The 21,273-nt window shown below is 48.6% G+C and overlaps 1 protein-coding gene across 14 annotated transcripts in view; it reads left to right on the forward strand.

Moving 5' to 3' along the window:
• Positions 1 to 6,126: 6,126 nt before the first annotated feature.
• Positions 6,127 to 21,273, forward strand: part of EPB41L2 (erythrocyte membrane protein band 4.1 like 2) — a 204,683-nt gene continuing 189,536 nt past the window's right edge. For 7 of the 14 annotated variants that reach the window (XM_075339889.1, XM_075339890.1, XM_075339894.1 and 4 more), the window contains exon 1: positions 6,129 to 6,367. The gene's annotated coding sequence lies outside the window, so the exon portion shown is untranslated. Of the gene's footprint in view, positions 6,368 to 21,273 lie in introns of all 14 variants that reach the window. The other 7 variants (XM_075339882.1, XM_075339886.1, XM_075339888.1 and 4 more) reach the window with 3 other exon arrangements.

The raw sequence follows: 21,273 nt of genomic DNA on the forward strand, positions 1-21,273 counted from the left end.
TGGACCTCATAGACATCCTGAAAAATTATGAAGGAGGGCATCAGACACATCATGGAAAAATTAACAGCAAAGGTCACCTGATGAAGCTCTAAAAGTTTAGAGCGAGGGCGACATGATGATCCTGGTGATGTGGTGGAGCGGGACAAGAAATAGAAGAAACCATGAACCATATACCCTTTTTATGGTGGTATAAAGTGCATGGGCATGGGCTTTAGGTTCCACTGCTGTCATCCAGTGGGGTTCAGAAGTCTGGGCCAATCCAGACCTTGTTTATTTTTATGAGTCAGGATGTCAGCATTTTCAGTTGATCGGCAGATGCACCTAAGAGTTATTATGCCCCAAGCAGCACTTAAACCCCGCTCTGACAAAATGCCAGCATGAAGGTAGGCAAGCACCTCCTAGGTGTAGAGGGACAGTTCATTCCACATGTTCAGCTTGGATACCCAATAGTTGTACAGCACAGAGGAATCACAGAGGAGACTGGTACAGTCGGCTAGGTACTCCACCATCATCCAATAGTTTTCCTTTCTTGTCAGACTACCCCGCGCATCAGGGCCTGGGCACTGGGAGGGTCTAATGAAACATCTCAGATTTTTTATAGTATTCCTATGCCTCTGTCTCCCTCATCTCACCTCCTTGGTTGCCCAAGGAACTATGACCTCTGAGAGCTGGATTGTTAGAAGGTAATTTTGGTACTAATTGTTCGACAAGAGCTTTCTGGTATTGCACCATTTTACCATCCCTCTCCACCACATGAAGGCGATATGGAAAGTTGTTGTAGCGTGGGTCGTGAAGGGTGAACAAACAGTATGCATATAACGGAATTGTCACAGTAAAGGCAGAGGGACATAAGACAGCCATGTATGTTAGAATCCCAACAGCCAAGACTTCCCTGTCCCCACCAGGAGGACGACTCTTCATTTCCTCCACCTATTCAACCCAGCCATGCTGAGTAGACGGGATGAAGTTGGTGTGGGTAGTACCCTTTGTAGCACAGCCAAACATCTCCTGTTCTTTATCTTCATTATCACCCAATCTGGGAAGATGAGATGAGGCTGGGTTGGGTCGTATCACCATGTGTGCTTTCTTCTTCCATCTCCACCTGATCCACATGCAAAGCTTCCTCTTTGTGAGCAGCAAGCGTTTGAGCAGACCCAGAAGCAGGATGCATGGCCACTCGTTGGTTCTTATGTGAGAATAACCAGAATACCAACGGGCATATTGTAGCTGGTATTCAGCTCCTGCCCACTACTACTCACAAAGCCTTACCAACATTTTTAATGTGGAGTTCTTGCACGTGGGAACGTTGCACACCAGTGGATAAGCTGGCACTTGGAAGTGCTGCTGCAGCACTGCCAGACCAACTGCAGCTGTAGCTGCCTTGCTAAAATTGGCACACACATGGCGTATCTTCACAAGTAACTCAAATCTGGGAAGGTTTTCAGAAACCGCTGAACCACTAAGTTGAGCATGTGGGCAAGGTATGGTATGTGTGTTAAGTTGTAAAGCTTCAGAGCCACCACCAGGTTACGGCCATTATCACACAAGAACATGCCTGGTTGTAGGTTCAGCGGCAAGAGCCACAGATCTGTCTTGTCTGTTATAGCTTTCCACAACTCTACAACTTCCACAACTAAGGTTACGACACGGTCCCGGCCTCCACAAGTTTCACGCAGTGTGCCGTCAGAGAAATGTAGCATCACTGACCACAAGCACTAGTCCATGTGTCGGTCGTTAAGTAGACCTTTCCAGTAACTGTATTGGTCAGGGCATGGGTGATGTTATGGGACACATGCTGGTGTAAGGTGGTGATAGCACACCAGGAAAAATAGTGGCAGCTGGAGACCGAGTACTGAGAGATGGCCGCTGCCATGAGGTTGCCAAAAGCCTCTGTGTCCACTAGCCTAAATGGCAAAATTTCCAGGGCAAGCAGTCTGGAAATGTACCAATTTAGTGTTTGGGCCTGTGGTCGGGAGGCTGGGTATTTACATTTGCATTCCAAGGCCTGTGGTAGGGACAGCTGAATGGCAGTTATGAATGTGCATGAAGGTGGGAGGCATCTGTGCCTGAATCCTGGACGAGGGATTGGCAAGCATCTTGTACAGGGTAAGAGGCAGAGGTGTCATCCACAGACACTGATTGTAAACTCAGGCATTTCGCCCACCTATTCAGATGCTTTCATGACATGTTCCTGAGCATGCTGGTGGTGGTAAAGATCCTGCTGATCTTGGTATGGTACAGGTTGCAAATGACTGTTCTTTTCTCATCCGTATTTTCTTTAAAAAGTGTCAAACTGGGGAACAACTTTTGGCTTGGGAGTTTGCCACATGTGGGAGCTATGGGGAAGTTCCCCAACTTCTTACTCTAGCCACCCAACTGACTCTTTCTGCCTGCTGCAGATCCCTCCCCCTCTGTGCTGCTATCCCAGCTTTTCATGGCACCTACCCAATACCCAGGATGAGTTAGTGACTTCATCGTCTTCCACTTCCGCACTCAGGTCTTCCTGACTTGTTGAATTAATAATATAATATATTTATTTACTTATATAGCACCATTAATTCCATAGCGCTTTAGATACATTGGCAACACTGTCCTTGTCGCGGGCGGAGGAGGGGACGCCGCGCTCTCCCACTGCTCGGGTCCGGCTGCTGCGGCCTGCTGCTGCTCGGTGGCTCGAGCGATGGGCCGGATCCCGGGGACTCGAGCGGCGCTCCTCGCCCGTGAGTGAAAGGGTATTGGGTTTTGGGATAATTTATTGTCCGTGACGCCACCCACGGTTGTGGTGATTAAGTGGACATCACCGCTGCTCTGTCTGGGGAGCCCGGGAGTGATGGTATGGAGCAGCCAGTTGTTGGTTTACCCCTCCGTGGGTAGGGGTGTTGGTGGTCCCGGGGCCCAGTGATGGGGTTGGTATGGTGGACAGGCGGGTATGGGGCCTGTGGAGGTGCAGGGGCGCAGGGACAGCGCTGTGCCGCACGGCACGGAGGTACTCACTCAGCCAGTAAACACGACACAGTTCTCGGTAAACAAACGGCTGGTTGGACGGGTCCCTCGGACGGTTACGGTGCTGATGTTCCCTGCAGTTAGCGGTGACGGTCTCTTCCCTGCACCTATGTAAAGTCTTTTTGGTAGCGATGGGTTCCCACCGGTTACCCACTCCTCGGCTTCAATCTGGGCCGAAGGAGCCCTACTTTGCCCGCAGGCCCTGGCCCTGGGAAACTGGTGCCTTGGCGGTGGCGGTGTCTCTCCTTCACGGTCGGACTGTTGCCTTCAATCGGGACTTGGTTGTTAGGAGACAGAGGTCACCTTCACTGACGGATTTGGCAAATTATGGCGACTCCTAGCCTTGCCGGGATCCGAAAGGCCCCTGCCCTGGTGCTGACTGTTCTTCGTATACCACTCCGGTACCGCCGGGTCACCACCCGTCCGCGGTCCTTCCGGCAACCTCCAAGCAGTCCCCCTGCAGACTATCACCGCCGTCTGCTGACCTTGCTGTCTCAGTCCGGGGCACACACCCGGACCAACTTCAGGCTTTCTTAACTGTTCCTTTTCTGTCACTACTCTCAAGCTCCTTTACCACTTCCTTCTACTTCACTCCCCTAGCTTGATCTGCCTGGTTCTCCAGGGCGGTGTACTCCTCGGTGGGCGGAGCCAACCGCCTGGCCCACCCCCTGGTGTGGACATCAGCCCCTGGAGGAAGGCAACAAGGATTTTAGGTTAGCCTTGGTGTACCTGCAAGGAATGTGGGGTGCATGTGATGTTGTGACCTGTGACCCCTGGCTTGCCCAGGGCGTCACATCCTCATTTGGGCTCACAATCTAAATTCCCTATCAGTATCTCTTTCCAGTGTGGGCAGAAAACCGGAGAACCCAGAGGAAACCGACACAAACATGGAGAGAACATACAAACTCCTTGCAGATGTTGTCCTTGGTAGGTTAACAACACCACTTATTGGTTAGGCTAATTTCACGCATCAGGCACAATCCGGCGTGTGCCTGATGCAACGGATCCGACGCAAAATATGCAAAAATGGATGCGCCGGATCCTTTTTTTAACGGATCCGGTATACCGGATCCATCCAAAAATGGATCCGGCACATCCGTTTATGCATCCGTTTCGTCTGTTTTTTCTGCCGGATCTGTTTTGTACAATAAAATGGAGCATGCTCAGTTTTAAAAAACGTATCCAGCGGCCGTATCCGGTTTTTCCGCATTATGCTGGATCCGGTGTCCATAGGCTTCCATTGTAAATTACGCCTTATCGCGCCGGCGCTAATACACATCATCCGGCGCCGGATCCGTTTTAACCGTTTTTTTCCGGATTGTGCTTGATGGAAAAAAAAACTGATGTGTGAAAGTAGCCTAACCGTGTTTCATCATCATCTGTCTCTTGAGACACTAATTGCTGTTCCCCACCATCGTATTCTAACTGCTCAAATATTTGGGTATAACTACACACAAGATCTCATGTCCCTCTTGAATCGTGCAGGGAGAGGTAGATGCCTGGCTGCTTGCTATGTCTGCTTGCTGTGAATGCCTGTCTGCCTGCTGTGGATTTCTGCTGTAGCTGCTTGCTGTGGATGCCTGTCTGCTTGTTGTGGCGGAAGCGGTCTGCTTGTTGTTATTTGAGTGTTCTGGCTTGCGCTTTCTGCCTGCTGTGGCTTTGCTGTGGATGCCTGGCTGCTTGGTGTGTCTCCTGCTGGCTGTTGATGCCTGGATGTCTTCTGTGGCTTTCTGCTATAGCTGCTAGCTGTGGATGGCTGGCTGCTTGCTGTGGCTATGTGCGTGTTCTGGCTGTGCTTTCTGCCTGCTGTGGCTTTCTGCTGTGGCTGCAGCTGTCTGCTTGCTGTGGCTGCCTGGTGTAGCTGCCTGGCTGCTTGCTGTCGCTGTCTGATTGCTGTGGCTACCTGCCGTAGCTCTGGATGCCTGGCTGCAGCTATCTCCTTGCTGTGGCTGCCTGGCTGTGTGCTGTGGCTGCTTGCTGTGGCCATCTGCCTGATGTGGCTGCTTGCTGTGGCTGCCTGGCTGCTTACTATGGCTACCTGCTGTAGCTCTGGATGCCTGGCTGCAGCTATCTCCTTGCTGTGGCCGTCTGCCTGATGTGGCTGCTTGCTGTGGCTGAAGGTGTCTGCCATGCCTGCTTGTTGTGGATGTCTGTTGTGGCTGCCTGCTATACCAGCCTTCTGTGGATGCCTGGCTGCTTGCTGTGGTTGCTTTTGTTGAGGTCTAGTGTGGCTGCTTGCTGTGGCTGTCTGCTGTACCACCCTTCTGTGGCTGCCTGGCTGCTTGCTGTGGCTGTCTGTTGTAGCTGCCTGGCTGCTTGCTGTGGCTGTCTGTTGTAGCTGCCTGGCTGCTTGCTGTGGCTGTCTGTTGTAGCTGCCTGGCTGCTTGCTGTGGCTGTCTGTTGTAGCTGCCTGGCTGCTTGCTGTGGCTGTCTGTTGTAGCTGCCTGGCTGCTTGCTGTGGCTGTCTGTTGTAGCTGCCTGGCTGCTTGCTGTGGCTGTCTGTTGTAGCTGCCTGGCTGCTTGCTGTGGCTGTCTGTTGTAGCTGCCTGGCTGCTTGCGGTGGCTGTCTGTTGTAGCTGCCTCAATGCTTGCTGTGGCTGTCTGTTGTAGCTGCCTGGCTGCTTGCGGTGGCTGTCTGTTGTAGCTGCCTCAATGCTTGCTGTGGCTGTCTGCTGTACCACCCTTCTGTGGCTGCTTGCTGTGGCTGCTTGCTGTGGCTGTCTGTTGTATCTGCCTCAATGCTTGCTGTGGCTGTCTGTTGTAGCTGCCTGGCTGCTTGCTGTGGCTGCTTGCTGTGGCTGCTTGCTGTGGATGCTTGCTGTGGATGCTTGCCGTAGCTGCTTCTGTGGCTGCCTGACTACTGGGAGGAGTAGCATCACAACAGCTGGACGCCAGTAGAGATGGAGTCTGAGCGGAATATGAGGGCACGTCGTGCAATACAGGCCATCTGGTAAACGGGCGGGGAGGCAGCACGAGGCGTGGCTTATTGGTCCATCCGAGTGACGTCTTTACCAGCCAATGACGCGCGGGAGCAGAAGGCGGGCGCTGCGGTGGGTGGGCGTGGCTCATGCAGTGTTGTGGTAGTGGTTTGGGGAGAGCGTGTCGCTCTGTGTTGTGGGCGGGGCTATGTGAGCGGGAAGGCGTGGCCTCGGCTGCAGTCAGTAGTAGCGCCCGCTCGCTTTCGTGTCGGGGAATTTGAATGGTGGCAGTGGCCGTGCAGTGCTTGCCGCGAGGGCACACGCATCTCTGACAGGAAAAACCGTCGCTGTGTCGTCATAGCTGTGATCGGTGCTATCTGGGGGACGTCTACATCACGGTGTGACCGGCGGACAGCTTCACGTCACCGAGGGCAGCGCGGCTGTCGGTAAGTAGAGCGGAGGATGAGCAGTGTGTGCGCAGTCTCCACCCGGACAGCGGTCCCTGGAGGAGGCTGTAGCTGGAGGTGGGCATTGGCCGCCTCCTCAGGTACGACCACCATTTCTTAGCATCTGGACGTAACCCTCGTCCTGCTGGCATTGGGCAGCCATTGTGGACAGTGATTCCGACCTCTGCAGGGGATCTGTGATTGTAGGGTGTAGTAGTGGTAGCCCACCCCTGATCTGAAGCCTCCTACCATTTCCCTCCAAATCTGTCCTCAGCAATTGGTTTTCTGACAGCTCAGATTGGGGTGAAGAGATCCTGTAGCAGCTCTTCCATCATCCTCAGTTGTTCTGTTGGCAGTTAGCTCTCTGGCCTTCCTGTGTGTGGCCGGACCCCCGTGGGCTGAGAAGTCGTGTGTGGCCGGACCCCCGTGGGCTGGGGAGTCGTGTGTGGCCGGACCCCCGTGGGCTGGGGAGTCGTGTGTGGCCGGACCCCCGTGGGCTGGGGAGTCGTGTGTGTGGCCGGACCCCCGTGGGCTGGGGAGTCGTGTGTGTGGCCGGACCCCCGTGGGCTGGGGAGTCGTGTGTGTGGCCGGACCCCCGTGGGCTGGGGAGTCGTGTGTGTGGCCGGACCCCCGTGGGCTGGGGAGTCGTGTGTGTGGCCGGACCCCCGTGGGCTGGGGAGTCGTGTGTGTGGCCGGACCCCCGTGGGCTGGGGAGTCGTGTGTGTGGCCGGACCCCCGTGGGCTGGGGAGTCGTGTGTGTGGCCGGACCCCCGTGGGCTGGGGAGTCGTGTGTGTGGCCGGACCCCCGTGGGCTGGGGAGTCGTGTGTGTGGCCGGACCCCCGTGGGCTGGGGAGTCGTGTGTGTGGCCGGACCCCCGTGGGCTGGGGAGTCGTGTGTGTGGCCGGACCCCCGTGGGCTGGGGAGTCGTGTGTGTGGCCGGACCCCCGTGGGCTGGGGAGTCGTGTGTGTGGCCGGACCCCCGTGGGCTGGGGAGTCGTGTGTGTGTGGCCGGACCACTGTGGGCTGGGGAGTCGTGTGTGTGGCCGGACCACCGTGGGCTGGGGAGTCGTGTGTGTGGCCGGACCCCCGTGGGCTGGGGAGTCGTGTGTGGCCGGACCCCGTGGGCTGGGGAGTCGCGGGGACTGAGGAGCCTCCACGCTGAGTGAAAGTGTGTCTGACCCTTCCAATCACAGACGCCAATGGGTAGGTCTATATCTTACAGTAAAATAAAAAAAGTCATAGGATCCCCTCATTATGATACCCAGCACAAATAGAGAAGTTAAAAAAAACAGCCACTGTCTTGGAAAAACTCTGAAGCTTTATTGTGAAAAATCCATTAAAAACATTACAGTGGCTAAAAGTTCAGTCTGTAGACAAGGGTCCATCCACATACTGAACTTTTATCCACGGTATGTTTTTAATGGATTTTTCACAATAAAGCTTCAGAGCTTGTCCAAGAAGGTTGCTGGCTTTTTCAACTTCCCTTGATCTTCGCTGTTACATCAGGATCACACCTGATGTGCCTGGCATCGTCCACTACCTTGGGATAGGTATAGGATCTAGGTGAGCTGTGTTGTTTTTTTTTATATATATTATACATAGCCTTCACCTGCCCGGAATTCCCATATCCATTAGAGGCAACAGTCCTGGCACTCTATCTGGCTCTTCCCGATTGCCCTGGTGCGGTGGCAGTCAGGGTAATAAGGAGTTAATGGCAGCCCACAGCTGCCACTAAGCCCTAAATCAGTAATAGAAGGAGTCTGAGTCCCCCCTATTACTAATCTGTAAGTGAAAGTAAATAAACACAACCACCCCCCCCAAAAATCCTTTATTAGAAATAAAAGACAAAAAAGCACCATCTTTCACCACTTTATTAACCCTAAGAACAGCACTGCATTTCCGACGTAATCCACACGAGGTCCCACGGCGCTTCCAGCACTGCCATATCTGAAGCTCCATAGCACATAACTGCCTGCTGTGAGGTTCAGGCAGAGACTGAGCTGCTAACATAGGGTTTAGTGGCAGCTGTGGGCCGCCATTAACTCCTTATTACCCCGATTGCCACCGCACCAGGGCAACGGGAAGAGTCGTATCCAACACCAGAATTGGTGCATTTAAAGTATGTGCCACTTCTGGGGCAGCTGTGGGCTGCTATTATTAGGCTGGAAAGGATGAAATAATCTATCTATTCTAGCTATCAATTATCCTATCGGATTTTGTTTCTACTTTAAAAAACGCATTAATTAAAACACAGCAAACATCATGCGTTTCTTGGGCCACAAGCTGCGTTTCTGTGACCACAGGATAAAAAGATGCAGTGTGCGCATATAGCCTTACCTGGTTGATATTTCTAGAAAGCAGCATTGTCGCACATGGGGCCCAATCTGCGATTATGGCATCAGAGGAGCACAGGGACACTGAAGCTGGCAGCATACAGCATCACCTATTGCTGAATATAGCTGCTCTCCTCGGGGCCGCCCACCTCTGATAGACTGCATCACTGGTTCTATTCTAAGCGATTAGCAGTAGACTTAAAAATCCCTCTTTCTTGAGAACAAAAGGATTTTTTTTTTTAATAAGAAGTGAATTGTAAAGTTCCTTGTTTTAGCCATTTAAAAGCTTGATCATAATGAAAGGGTTATTCCCATCGCTAATATCCAATCCCAATAAGTAGTAGGTTTAATAATAAAAATATTGGGAAATACCTCCTATTAGATATATAATATAGTTCTCCTGATATAGCCATATCTCTTACCTCATGTGCAGTGCATTGCAGCTTGGGTATCCATGGTTACAGCCTCATATAATTACAGTTGCTTGTGGCTATAACCATGGATACCTAAGCTACTTCCATGCCTGCACATCAGGGGAACTATACTACATTTCTAACTGGGGGTATTTGCTAATATTACACCTGCTACATATTGGGATAGGATCTTGGAGATGGCGATTCTCCTTAAAAACATCTACTTAACATACAAAACATTGGGTTTAAAGGGATTGTACAGCCTAATTATAAACATAGACGAAATAAGAAAACAAATCCTGGCATACTCGCATGGTGTCACCCTCCTGGATCCCGCACAGACATCTCCAGGTATTGCTATCATTGATTTAGCTATTCTTCTGTCCTTGGACTGCTGAGATCTGTATTTGTATGCAGCAGCAGTTCACTAGAAAGGCGTGTCATCTTAGTTCCCCGACCGCTGTAGGCAATCGCAGCTCTCCATCGTTCTGAGACAGTAGAACACCCTGGCGCTGGTCCTTTCAGGTCCCCTCCAAAGATCGTCCATCCAATGTGTATAGTGCTCGGTTGTGGGGTCCGTCCCGCTAATGTGCAGTCAGTAAAAACCTTCACATTTCCAGCTCTGAACTCACTAAATGGACGTCCTGATGTCAGGGGCACCATGACTAATATATAACAGCAATATCTGGTCACAGGAGCATTTTTATCAAATATTTTCAGTTATAAAAATGTTGTTTCTGTTTGATTTAGAAGATTTAAATTCTGGTTCAATCCAGAAGAATATATATCGCAATGGCACTCGTCAAATTCAACTGCAACAAACGGGTAACAGGATGGATTGACCCACGTGGCCTTTCTCATGCTCTTCTACTTTCTCGAGGCCGTAGGCCATGTGCCCACGGGAGAACATACCTGCGGACTTTTCTGCAGGTTCACGCAGCAGCCCCCCGGAATCCACAGCTATCCATTGCTGCGGTATATCTGCGGAGTTGGTGCGGTAAACCTGCTGGACAAGTGCGGACTTCGTGCAGAAGTCCCTGCCCTGTATCTCCATAGTGGAGGAGTGGGAATTCCGCAGATAATTCCACATAGAATTTTGCATGAATAAGTGACATGCAGTTACGTGTGGCTGCGGGAAATCCGCAGCATTGATACAGCACTCCCCAAATCCTATAGGATAACATGGGGAGTGTCTGTACTTGCGTAAACCCGAGGATTTTTCAGTGGTAAAATCCGCAGTTACTTTTTCCCGTGGGCACATAGCCTGATTATCTAAGGTCTGTCTGGTGGTGTGGGCAACAACTATATTTATATGGTAGTGGATTGATGCCCAGCACGGTACCATTCATGGTCTACACCCCTGTAACTTATTGTAACTGATCTGCTGTTTGTGCGGTGCTGGAAAGCACTGTAGATCCGAAATATCCTGTACGTCAGTGAAAGAATGTGCCCAACACATGCAGGCTGGCCAGCTAATGGCCCATTTCGGCAGACCGATCCAGGCCGATATTTGACCGCTGACGGACTATTTGCTGGTTTCCTGGCTTGTATGCGCTGGCCGCTGAGACTGATAGGAAACAAAGCAACGTCTGTGGCCACATACAGGATCGTGTTCTCAGCAGCACATCTACTGTTTCTATCTGGGGGCTGCTGGCCTGTTTAGGTGGGCTGATGATCGGGTAAGATTGACCTTACTAATACTGGTATTGCCAGTCTCTATGGGCCATACGTTTACATGTCTATAGGTACTTGGGTGTTTCATGTATTCTGAACAGCAGATCTGTTATCTGTTCCTTGTAATTGGACTTTGGTCAAGGCACGATTTATTTGGTGTAATGTTACACTCTGATGGAGGGCCCCGAAGTTGGATGAAATATTCTATGTTAGGGTGGTTTCATATACACAGTTTTATTAAAAAAAAGCATACTTTTGCCAAGATTTTTAACTATTGTTTTTTCTTCAGCAAAATATGCTGCTGACAGATGTAAGCTGAAAGTCACGGAAAATATGAGCTGTATTACAACAGTTATTTTCTTCTTTGTGGCAGTTTTTCACTGTTCCTCCTGTTTTTTTTTTTTTTTTTTTCTTGTCAGGCCTTTTCTAGTTGGGATCTATAGTTTGCAACCCCCCCAAAAAGGACGTATTTACTAAGTGTGTCATAGTAGACACTTTTTTTTTTTTTTTAAAGGCCAAAATTAGAGAACACCATCAGTTCTAGTGAAGTTTACCAGCACTCCTAGGTTGCATTCACATATTGCACATTCACAGTCCGAGTATTGACCCAATGTATGCAGCATCATGTAGTGTACATGGCATGGGGAGGTAGACGAGGGCGAGGTCTGTATTTCTTGCACCCAGGTAGTTACATGAAAGAGGGGTTCAGCTCAGCACCACTGTACGGTCAGTGAAAGTCATTTTTGTCCTTCTGCTGTTTCTCATCTTATTTTCCTCAAAAAGGGAATGTTTTGCCAATATGGCTGGACTCCGCTCCAAGCTATTTGACACTTAGGGAACAGCCTCCCGGGGCACTCACTTGGTCTCTCGTTCTGTTCCACCTTGGTCCATTACCCTTTAAAGTTGTAAACTCTTGGCCGTTCTGCTAGGCATCCTCTCCTTGGACCTGTCTGCACTCTGTCACTTAGTCCTACGGTCATTCCTCTGACGCATGTCCACCAGATTACTTTGTCGCTTGGTTAACTCTCTCTAGGATCCCGCTATCCTTTCCCCTGGTTTCCGCTTATTTAAGGGACACCCACATCATGCAGCCTCGTCGACTACCAAACCTTAGGCCTGTCTCTCTCACATGTTGGGCCCTATCTGATCTTTCTGCAAGAAACAGTCACTGTCCCTCCACTCAAGCCCCTCCCGCTATGGGCCCATCTCAAATAGTAAAGGGGTAGTCCCATCTCCAAGATCTTATCCCAATATGTAGTAGGTGTAATAATAAGAATATTAGAAAATACTTCCAATTAGAAATGTAGTATAGTTCTTCTGAAAAGCTACGTCACTTACCTTATGTGCAGGGCATTATAGTAGTTTAGGTATCCAAGTTTACGGCCACACATATAGAGACAGTTAGTTGCTAATGGTCGTAACTTTGGATACCTAAGCTACGTCTATGCCCTGCACATGAGGTAAGTGACATTGCTTAGCAGGAATACGAGACTACATTTCTAATTGGAGTTATTTGCTAATATTCTCATTACACCTACTAATATTGACATAGAATCTTGGAGTTAGGTTCGGATAGAGTTAAAGGGGTATTCCTATGTCAGCAAGCACATATAAACACGAAGAGATATTAAAATACACATTACACATCACAGTTCACATTGCACTTCACAGCAACAAAATTGATGTCTTCCAGGGGGAACATGGGCAATATGTCAATCTCCTTATATATGCTTATGACGCTGCTGGGTTTAGGTCAGGGGTATAGATGAGTGAACCCGTGGTATGGTGTCCATATCAAACCCAGACTTTAAAAAAAAAAAAAAAAATCATGTTCGGAGTTCAGGTGCTTTACTTATGCAAATCACTCACTCGATCATCACTGTGTTTGGGTGCGCTCGGTGCTCATCCCAGTGTGAACCGCTTGTAGTGTTTCATTGGCTCGCACTGGGGGTAACAACAGCATAATTGGATAAAAATATTGGAAAAACCACACCCACACATTGGAAGTATTGTTTATGGATGGCTGTATGTGAGTGGAGACCCAAACTGCCCAATCAGTGACTTGATACAATAAAATGAAGTTCAGGGCAAGTCCGTGTCCCAATCCGAACTTTTTCTAAAAATCCGGCTGCAGACGCCGAACCGAACTTCCACGTGTCCGCTCATCACTAATCAGGGGTCCCATTACCTTACCATATATGTCAGACGTGTGAAATCAGCTTTAGCCTTCAGAAACCCTGAAGAGATTATAAGAAGGGACCTGTCCATTCACCGGGTGGCTTCCGCTAGGAAACTGCCTGCTCTATAGGCAGAATTACAAAACAAAAGACGCTAGCGGCTAATGAAATGACCGCCTGTGATTTCACCTTAAAAAAATATTAGTGGGTGTGCCAGCGTATTTAAGCCGCCATGTGCACCTAGCCTAAGTCTGAAGTTTCCCTTCTTTTCTGACCTGCGTTTTGGTACTACCTCTTTACCTCTAAGCATACTCTCTTTATAATTATTTTTTTCAGTTTTTGCTCACAGCCGATTATGACTGAGATGCTCTTTGTGAGACCAGTATATCTGTTTACAGTAATCGTATGAAACAAACAAGGATAAAAAGTGGAAAAATGTCCGCGCTGCTGTGCTACTAGAGAGTTAAGTCCAAATAAGAGCAATGCAGGGTGGTTTATTCTGCGCGTTTCGGAGATAACCCCTCTCCTTCATCAGGGGAAGTGTCCTGGTAAGCATTTGCAAATACGACCACTAAACAGGGAGGTGCCAGCTTTGGGCGCTGTCCTCGTGACCACGGACAGAGGAGGGTCTGGGAAGTTTTTTTTATAACTATCGGTACTAATGTTTTATGGTTTTGGGGATCTAGTTAGTAGGGAACCTATGATCTTGGTATCCCCTGTGGTCCAGCGAACTATCGGTTATTGCCTATTAGGTCACTGATGTCGGTGATCTATAAAGAGACGTGCAAGGATGCAGAATGTCTTATCTGTGTGCCTGCAAGCCTTTTCTGCACAGGGAATTTCTGTCACAAGGCTCCCTAGCCCAAGGCCCTGCTAATAGTCTGCTAATTTACATTGGCTGCCTCCGGTCTGCCGTGCAGCATGTGTATTGGGAAATGTTGATGCGGTTATGCTACATTCATTTATTACTAAGTGAGTGCAAGGTCACAATTTTTATTACCGGTTAGCTGACAATGGTGTTTGTAGAAACGTGGTAAAGTTATGGTCCAGGACGCAGCATGTCCTGATCGTGGGCACATGACCTTAGGGTACGTGCACACAAAGTATTTGGCGCAGGCATTTCTGCATCTCTTGTCAGGGAAAACTTAGCAGCACAAATGCGTGTTTTTGCTGTGCATTTTTTATTTTCCCATTCATTAGTAAGGATGAAATCTTCAGCAAAATGCTGAAATTGACATGCTGCAGATTTAAAGGGTATATCTGTGACTTTACAAAAAAACTGACAGAGCACTAACAGGCAGGTAGTTGCTACTTACCTGCCTGTTGTGCCTGACGCCGTTCTTCACCGGTACTGACCAGTCACAGACCACTCCTGTTGACGATTCTGCAGCTCGCACTGATGTTGCAGCCACAGAGTGCGCTCTGCTCTAATGGCGGGGGTCACTGCCAACGTCATGCTGATTGATTGGTCGTCGGCTCCCCCAGTTAGGCAGCATCATCGGCTGTCTCACCCCGTCTACAGAGCTGAGCGGAAACGAGAGCTCCTGTCTGTTCATGAAGCCACTGTATTGCCGGCAGGAGTGGTCTGTGCCTACTCTGTGATAGTAGTGAACGGCGTCAGCAACAGCAGGCAGGTTTGTTGCAATTACCTGCCTGTTAGTGCTTAGGCCCAATTTTTTTCCTTTAAAGTCCCAAATATACCTTTTAAATATGCAAGGAGAAAATACTTAATGTGTGCATGAAACTTCAGGATTCTCATTCACTTTGCTGGCATCAGGAAACTATCAAAACCGCATCAAATCTGCAACGTGTCCTTACTGAGCAAGTGGAATGACTCTGAGGCCCTTTCACATTGCGTTTCTCCCTACGTTCAGTGGTCCCGTTGGGGCATCCGTCCGAACCTCCCCCTCCCCTTCCCTGCAAAACGTGTTTCGGACGCATGTGCCAACAGGGCCATTGACTATAATAAGCAGACTCCGTTAGCGTGTGCTCTGTCTGGCACCATTTTCGGGCATATACGGTTTCTGCAGGTTGATACCAAAACGTAGTCGATGTTCGGGTGTCCGCCTGCAGAAAACGTATATGCCCGAAAATGGTGCCAGACAGAGCACACTCTAATGGAGCCAAAGGCCCTGTTGGCACATGCCTCCGAAACACATTTTGCGGGGAAGGGGGGGTCAGGGAAGGTTCGTATGGATGCCCTGACGTGACCACTGAACGTAGGGAAAAAGGCAACTGTGAAAGTATTGAGTCACATGGACTGGAGACATGTACCTGGCCATAAAACTGCTGTATCAGTGTGGATCATGTGCCTTATGTTAGGGGAGCACCCCTAATTAACTCTATCAGTAATTGAGCCAACAGTCCTCATCAGATTGTAGTATGGTTGCGCCTTCAGTTTTCTATTTGTGAGGACTTTAATCTGTTGTGCCATCCCCATGAATGGAGCGGTGAGAAATGCTGATTCCCTCAGCTCCAGGGCTGTCTGCTGTCTGAGGCAATGGAACATAGACCAGGAAGAAATCTCTTCACTGATCGTGGTCTCTGACAGGCCTCCATGAGTGATGTACGGGGTAAACAGGATGCTGGACTTCCATATCCTGGTTACTACATGATGGGTACTGCTTATAGGAAGATTCCCACCCACTCGTCTTACAAACTGGAGATTGTGTAGAGATTTCTACTTCTAGCAAAGGTTTATTTAATGGGAAAACAATATTAAATAATAAATATTTTACTACAGATATATATAAAATAAATATTTCAAATATAAAGAAATAAACATTTTATTCTAATTGTCACACTGGTGGTATCTGGTTCGGCAGACATGTATGGAGTGGAACCTTCCATAGTTATATTTATGTATATGTACAACTGAAGTATACATTGATGTGTAACTTCCAGCGTATGTCTCTGTATGACCGTATGGCGGTGGTATTGTAGGGGCCAACTGTACATCAAAAACATTTGCCTTTCTATATAATTAAGGGGTTGTCTAGGTTCAGGGTGCAAATATGTAGTCACTCTGACTGCAGGCTTGTGAATCCTCACAGCTGGCACTGTGTGCACTGTCAGGATTGTTTCGGAGCTGGGAGTGGGTGGTCGTGTGGCCATAAGTATGCAATGTGCATAATTTCAGCCACATTCCAGTGCACGTCTAGTCTGCACATGACCGCATGTTTGCTAATCAATACCTGCAGTCCCGTGCCCGCCATTCTGACATCGGAGAATGCTGACAGCACGCAGTGACTGCAGATTAGCACCCCAAGCTTGGACAACCTTTTTAAAGTATGCCAATGCATACCTGGCTAAAAGTGTCTTCTTGGTCTCCGTCAAGGGGGAGCTGGGGTCTAAGGGTGGTGGGGGGGGGGGTCTATGGATACATTTGATCTATTCTCCAGCTTGTAAAGATGCATTTTCACTGAAGGATAACTGTGAACAATCTTGGTTCCTAGGAATGCTTGTTTCACCCCTTGCAGTATAACAGGCTGCCCAATCACCTGATATTCGATCACAATGATAATTCATTGGATGACCTGGTTTTTTTTCTTTTTTTATGCTGCAAAAAGGATCATTGTTCTCGGCAGCACTTTGTCCTGTTTAAACAGGACTTGCACTGCCAAGAACAAAGGCAAACTATGTGCACTGAATAATGTAATACAGATCATTCAGTGTACATTATTAAAATCTGCCTGTTTAAACAGGCTATTAAAGCACCACTCTAGTGGTCTTATTTTTATTATTATTTCAGCGCTGGAGTGGTGCTTTAAAGTCCCCTGCCCTCTGTATTAGAGCATGCTCACACGAGCGTTGAAATCGGACGAGTGCAATGTGAGAAAATCTCCCCCTGCACTCTGACCAATGCTAGTCAATGAGGGAGAGCAGATGGTCAGAATCTGGATGAGAAAAGTAGCAGCATGCTGTGATTTTCTACGAGAGCTGTTTCTCTCGCACTTACTCATGTGAATGGGTGCGAGAGAAACATCAGACTGCACTCTGATGTTATCCCAGTGCAGTGCGATATATGCACAGGCTGACAATGGAGGAGATGGGGGGGGGGATTAACCCCTCCCTCTCCTCCGCAGAGCCCCACCCTCAGCTGTGACCTGATTGCAGGATTAAGTCACAGTCGCATGACACTCGGCTCACGCTCGCAGCAGAGCCTGAACCGGGGGTCATTAGCATATTGCATCTGATGCTGTCGCATCGGATGCCATACGCTCATGTGAGTCCAGCCTAATACTCACCCTTGGGAGTCTTCATCTCTATCATTGCCACTCCTGTTGGTCTTCTCCAGTTTGGGACCGGCTGGTTGCTCCAGTGTTTCATCGAGCCTGAGGTCACAACTCAAGTCTATGAGAGTCTCGTTCTGGCTCTCATAGAGTTGCATTGGAAACTTGCGTCGTAACTTCTGACTTACAGCCAGTCAGAAGTTACAGGCACAAGGTTGCGCTGTGGGATTGGAGTGATGCCAGAGGGTGAGTATATTATTAAGGGTAGTTGCCTTAGATTAAAAGCACTAGTCAAGCTGTAAAATAATAAAAAAAAAAAAAGAATAATACTGGAGTGGAGCTTTAAATGATCACTGACTTGTAAAATCTTCCCAGATCAGTAGTAGAGATGAGTGGATGACTTTGAGCAACACTCCGGCCTTGGACAGCAGTTGTGCACATTTCCTGACCTTCTGGGATCCCATGTCTTATGATGTGCTTCATGACGAGCAGATGACGTCACATCAAGCTGGCAAAGCAAACGCCGCACCAAGGAACCTACAAGGTCCGCAGATTCCTACATCCACTGGGCACGGTCACGGTGCACTGACCAGGACCATGGCCCGTGGTTGCTCCTAGACGAGTGGTGGAAGTGCAGCTTCAGCACAGGATCCATATTAGTATGTTAACTAGAAAGTGATGGCCAATACCAGATACAGAGATCTTGGGGTGGTATAAAAGTGGTTTGCGTTCTCATTTGTTTTAGACACCACTTGATCTGAGATGTCACTGATCTTCTCACATGTATCACTGCCATAGCTGAAGATCAATTTGTCTGGCTTTCCCTGTAAGCCTCCTTAGCGATCTCCTTTGAAGCTGTGTTTGTGTGTATCCTGAAAAGGAAGGGAGTGAGTGTGTATAAGTGCAGGTTGGATTGTAAAGCCTTGAGATGATGTGATGGCGAGTATCTGGGCTCGCAGCGCAGCCAGCTGTGGAGCATTGTCACTTCCCCTCCCTCCCCCACGGCTCTTCTCTCCATCTCTGTCATCCATCTTCATCCTCCATAGCCTGCTCCCTGAGCTTTGCCTGCATCCGGACTGTAAACAGCAGCCAGTTTGAGCTGTAGTGGGTGGGGAGCAGTGCTACATGGCCTGACATCTGCTGTCTGAGTGCAGACTCTGCATGCCTGTCATCATGCACATACTACCGATGGGCACTCCTATTCAGCACGCATGGAACGTGCAGGAAGACCAGCTTTACTTTACACTGATAGAAATGAAGCATCAGTCACAAAGTTTCTACAACTGTGTTCTGTGTGTGTGTTCCTGCGGAGGACTTGAGATTGGGTCTTTCCTGAGCCCATCTCTTGCACATCTTTCATTGTCTTGTATGCCTTGAGCACATCCTTCCTTATGTCCTTACCTTTATTATGTTTATAGCTGCTCTTTGTTTATATGCTGCACTAGGAAGCCACCCTGTTACGTGAGTGGAAGGCAGTGAGTGGGTTAACAGCGCAGCATACGCTTTCCCTCCTAAAGCCAACATTACTGTTTGCTTGCAGTGTTTGTTCATAATTTGTTCTCATGTTTAAGTATAAAACACAGATGTTTGGTTATTGGGCTGCGGAGTTTAGGTATGTTATTATCTGACCCCGAATTGATCTAATTTTTAGGATAAGAAACTACTATTGGGATTTTGAGAACTGGCAGCGGTCGCCTACAGTGTAAACACTGAAATTAGTGACAGTTCAGTTGTAAGGGTTATTGCTTTGTAATGTAATTGTACATTATATACTTTGAAGCTTTTTATATAATTTAGACTTTGTAATTTGGTAAAATTGCAACACTTGTTTTCCAGAAGACTATAGTTATCTTCAATTAACTTAAGTGGCTGTCCTGGCCAAGTAAAGAGAGGGAGTATATGGAATCTTAACTGTGTGTAATGTGCGCACTGTTGGGAAAACCTGATGTGCCAAAAACGGGACGAAATGCAGGTGGCAAAAAATACTCCAAAGATTGCAAGCAGCTAATGTAGCTAAATGATGCAGAAAATCTGTAGCATCAGAAATGCTCCAAATACTCACTGTAGGAAGCTAGACTTGGGGTTCTGTATATTAGGCACCCTCTCATTTCTACATGGCTTAAATAATCCGATTTACCCAGTTGCGTATACAACAGAGCTAGGGTGACCACATGTAAAGGAAGCTGGAGACCTGCGCTCCGACCACGACTGTGAGCAATTTAGACGCCAATATCAGCCTTTGACAGCGGCATTTAAATGTCTCAACCGCTCCAGGTGTACACCGGCTCGCAGTGCTGCTCTGTGATGTAATCGTGGGGCATCAGTGGGTTTCTATACTATGAGCTTTTTCTGAATTGACAATTCGGATCGCCTTCTTGCCCTCAGTAGAAATTTTATATATATATATATATATATATATATATATATATATATATATATATATATATATATATATATATATCTCCCTAGATTTCCTTTAAGACACATCTGTAAAAGTCCTAGTAAAATATTTCAGTAACGCGATCAGTAAACGCTGTAGCAACAAAAAAGGTCAGAATGACTTTTTTTATTTTATTTTTAAATTTTTTTATTCAGTCACCACTGACCTGTGGTGTGTGTTTGAAATCAGCAACTTGTCGATTTCTCTTGTGAAAACACTGCGTTTTATGTGCAGATTTTTTTCCATAGAATTGCATTACTTGCTGAAAATGCTCAGGTACAAAGGCATATACATAGGATGAATTACTGTCTGACAATATTTTGTAGCTACCGTATTTTTCGGACTATAAGGCTATGTGTCCACGCTGCGGAAAATGCGCGGATTTTGCCGCGGATTTCTCGCGGAAAAGCCGCGGATTTTCCGAAAATCTGCAGCAGCGGCACTTCCAAGCCATTTCAATGGCATTTTGGAAATGCTGTGTCCATGCTGCGGATTTTTCCGCGGCGGATTTGCCGCGGATTTTGATCCGGAAAAATCTGCAGCATGTCAATTATTGTTGCGGATTTTGATCCGGATTTTGGCTATAGAATGGGGGGAAAAAAAAATCCGCATCAAAATCCGCGGCAATTCCGCGGTAAATCCGCGGCAAAAAAAAAATGTGCGGATTTGCTGCGAAAGTCGTGGATTTTCATGCAGAAAAATCCGCAGCAACATTCTACCGTGGACACATAGCCTAAGACGCATCGGACCATAAGACGCACCTCATCCTGCTCATATACCCCCCCACCCTGCTCATATACCCCCCATCCTGCTGATATACCCCCCCATCCTGCTGATATACCCCCCATCCTGCTCATATACCCCCCATCCTGCTCATATACCCCCATCCTGCTCATATACCCCCCCATCCTGCTCATATACCCCCCCATCCTGCTCATATACCCCCCCATCCTGCTCATATACCCCCCATCCTGCTCATATACCCCCCATCCTGCTCATATACCCCCCATCCTGCTCATATACCCCCCATCCTGCTCATATACCCCCCCATCCTGCTCATATACCCCCCATCCTGCTCATATACCCCCCATCCTGCTCATATACCCCCCATCCTGCTCATATACCCCCCATCCTGCTCATATACCCCCCCATCCTGCTCATATACCCCCCCATCCTGCTCATATACCCCCCCATCCTGCTCATATACCCTATACCCCCCCATCCTGCTCATATACCCCCCCATCCTGCTCATATAACCCCCCCATCCTGCTCATATACCCCCCCATCCTGCTCATATACCCCCCCATCCTGCTCATATACCCCCCTCATCCTGCTCATATACCCCCCCATCCTGCTCATATACCCCCCCATCCTGCTCATATACCCCCCCATCCTGCTCATATACCCCCCCATCCTGCTCATATACCCCCCATCCTGCTCATATACCCCCCCATCCTGCTCATATACCACCCCCCATCCTGCTCATATACCCCCCCATCCTGCTCATATACCCCCCCATCCTGCTCATATACCCCCCCATCCTGCTCATATACCCCCCCATCCTGCTCATATACCCCCCCATCCTGCTCATTTACCCCCCCATCCTGCTCATATACCCCCCCATCCTGCTCATATA

The sequence above is a fragment of the Anomaloglossus baeobatrachus genome, chromosome 3 (assembly GCF_048569485.1).
Source record: "Anomaloglossus baeobatrachus isolate aAnoBae1 chromosome 3, aAnoBae1.hap1, whole genome shotgun sequence".
NCBI classification, from domain to species: Eukaryota; Metazoa; Chordata; class Amphibia; order Anura; family Aromobatidae; genus Anomaloglossus; species Anomaloglossus baeobatrachus.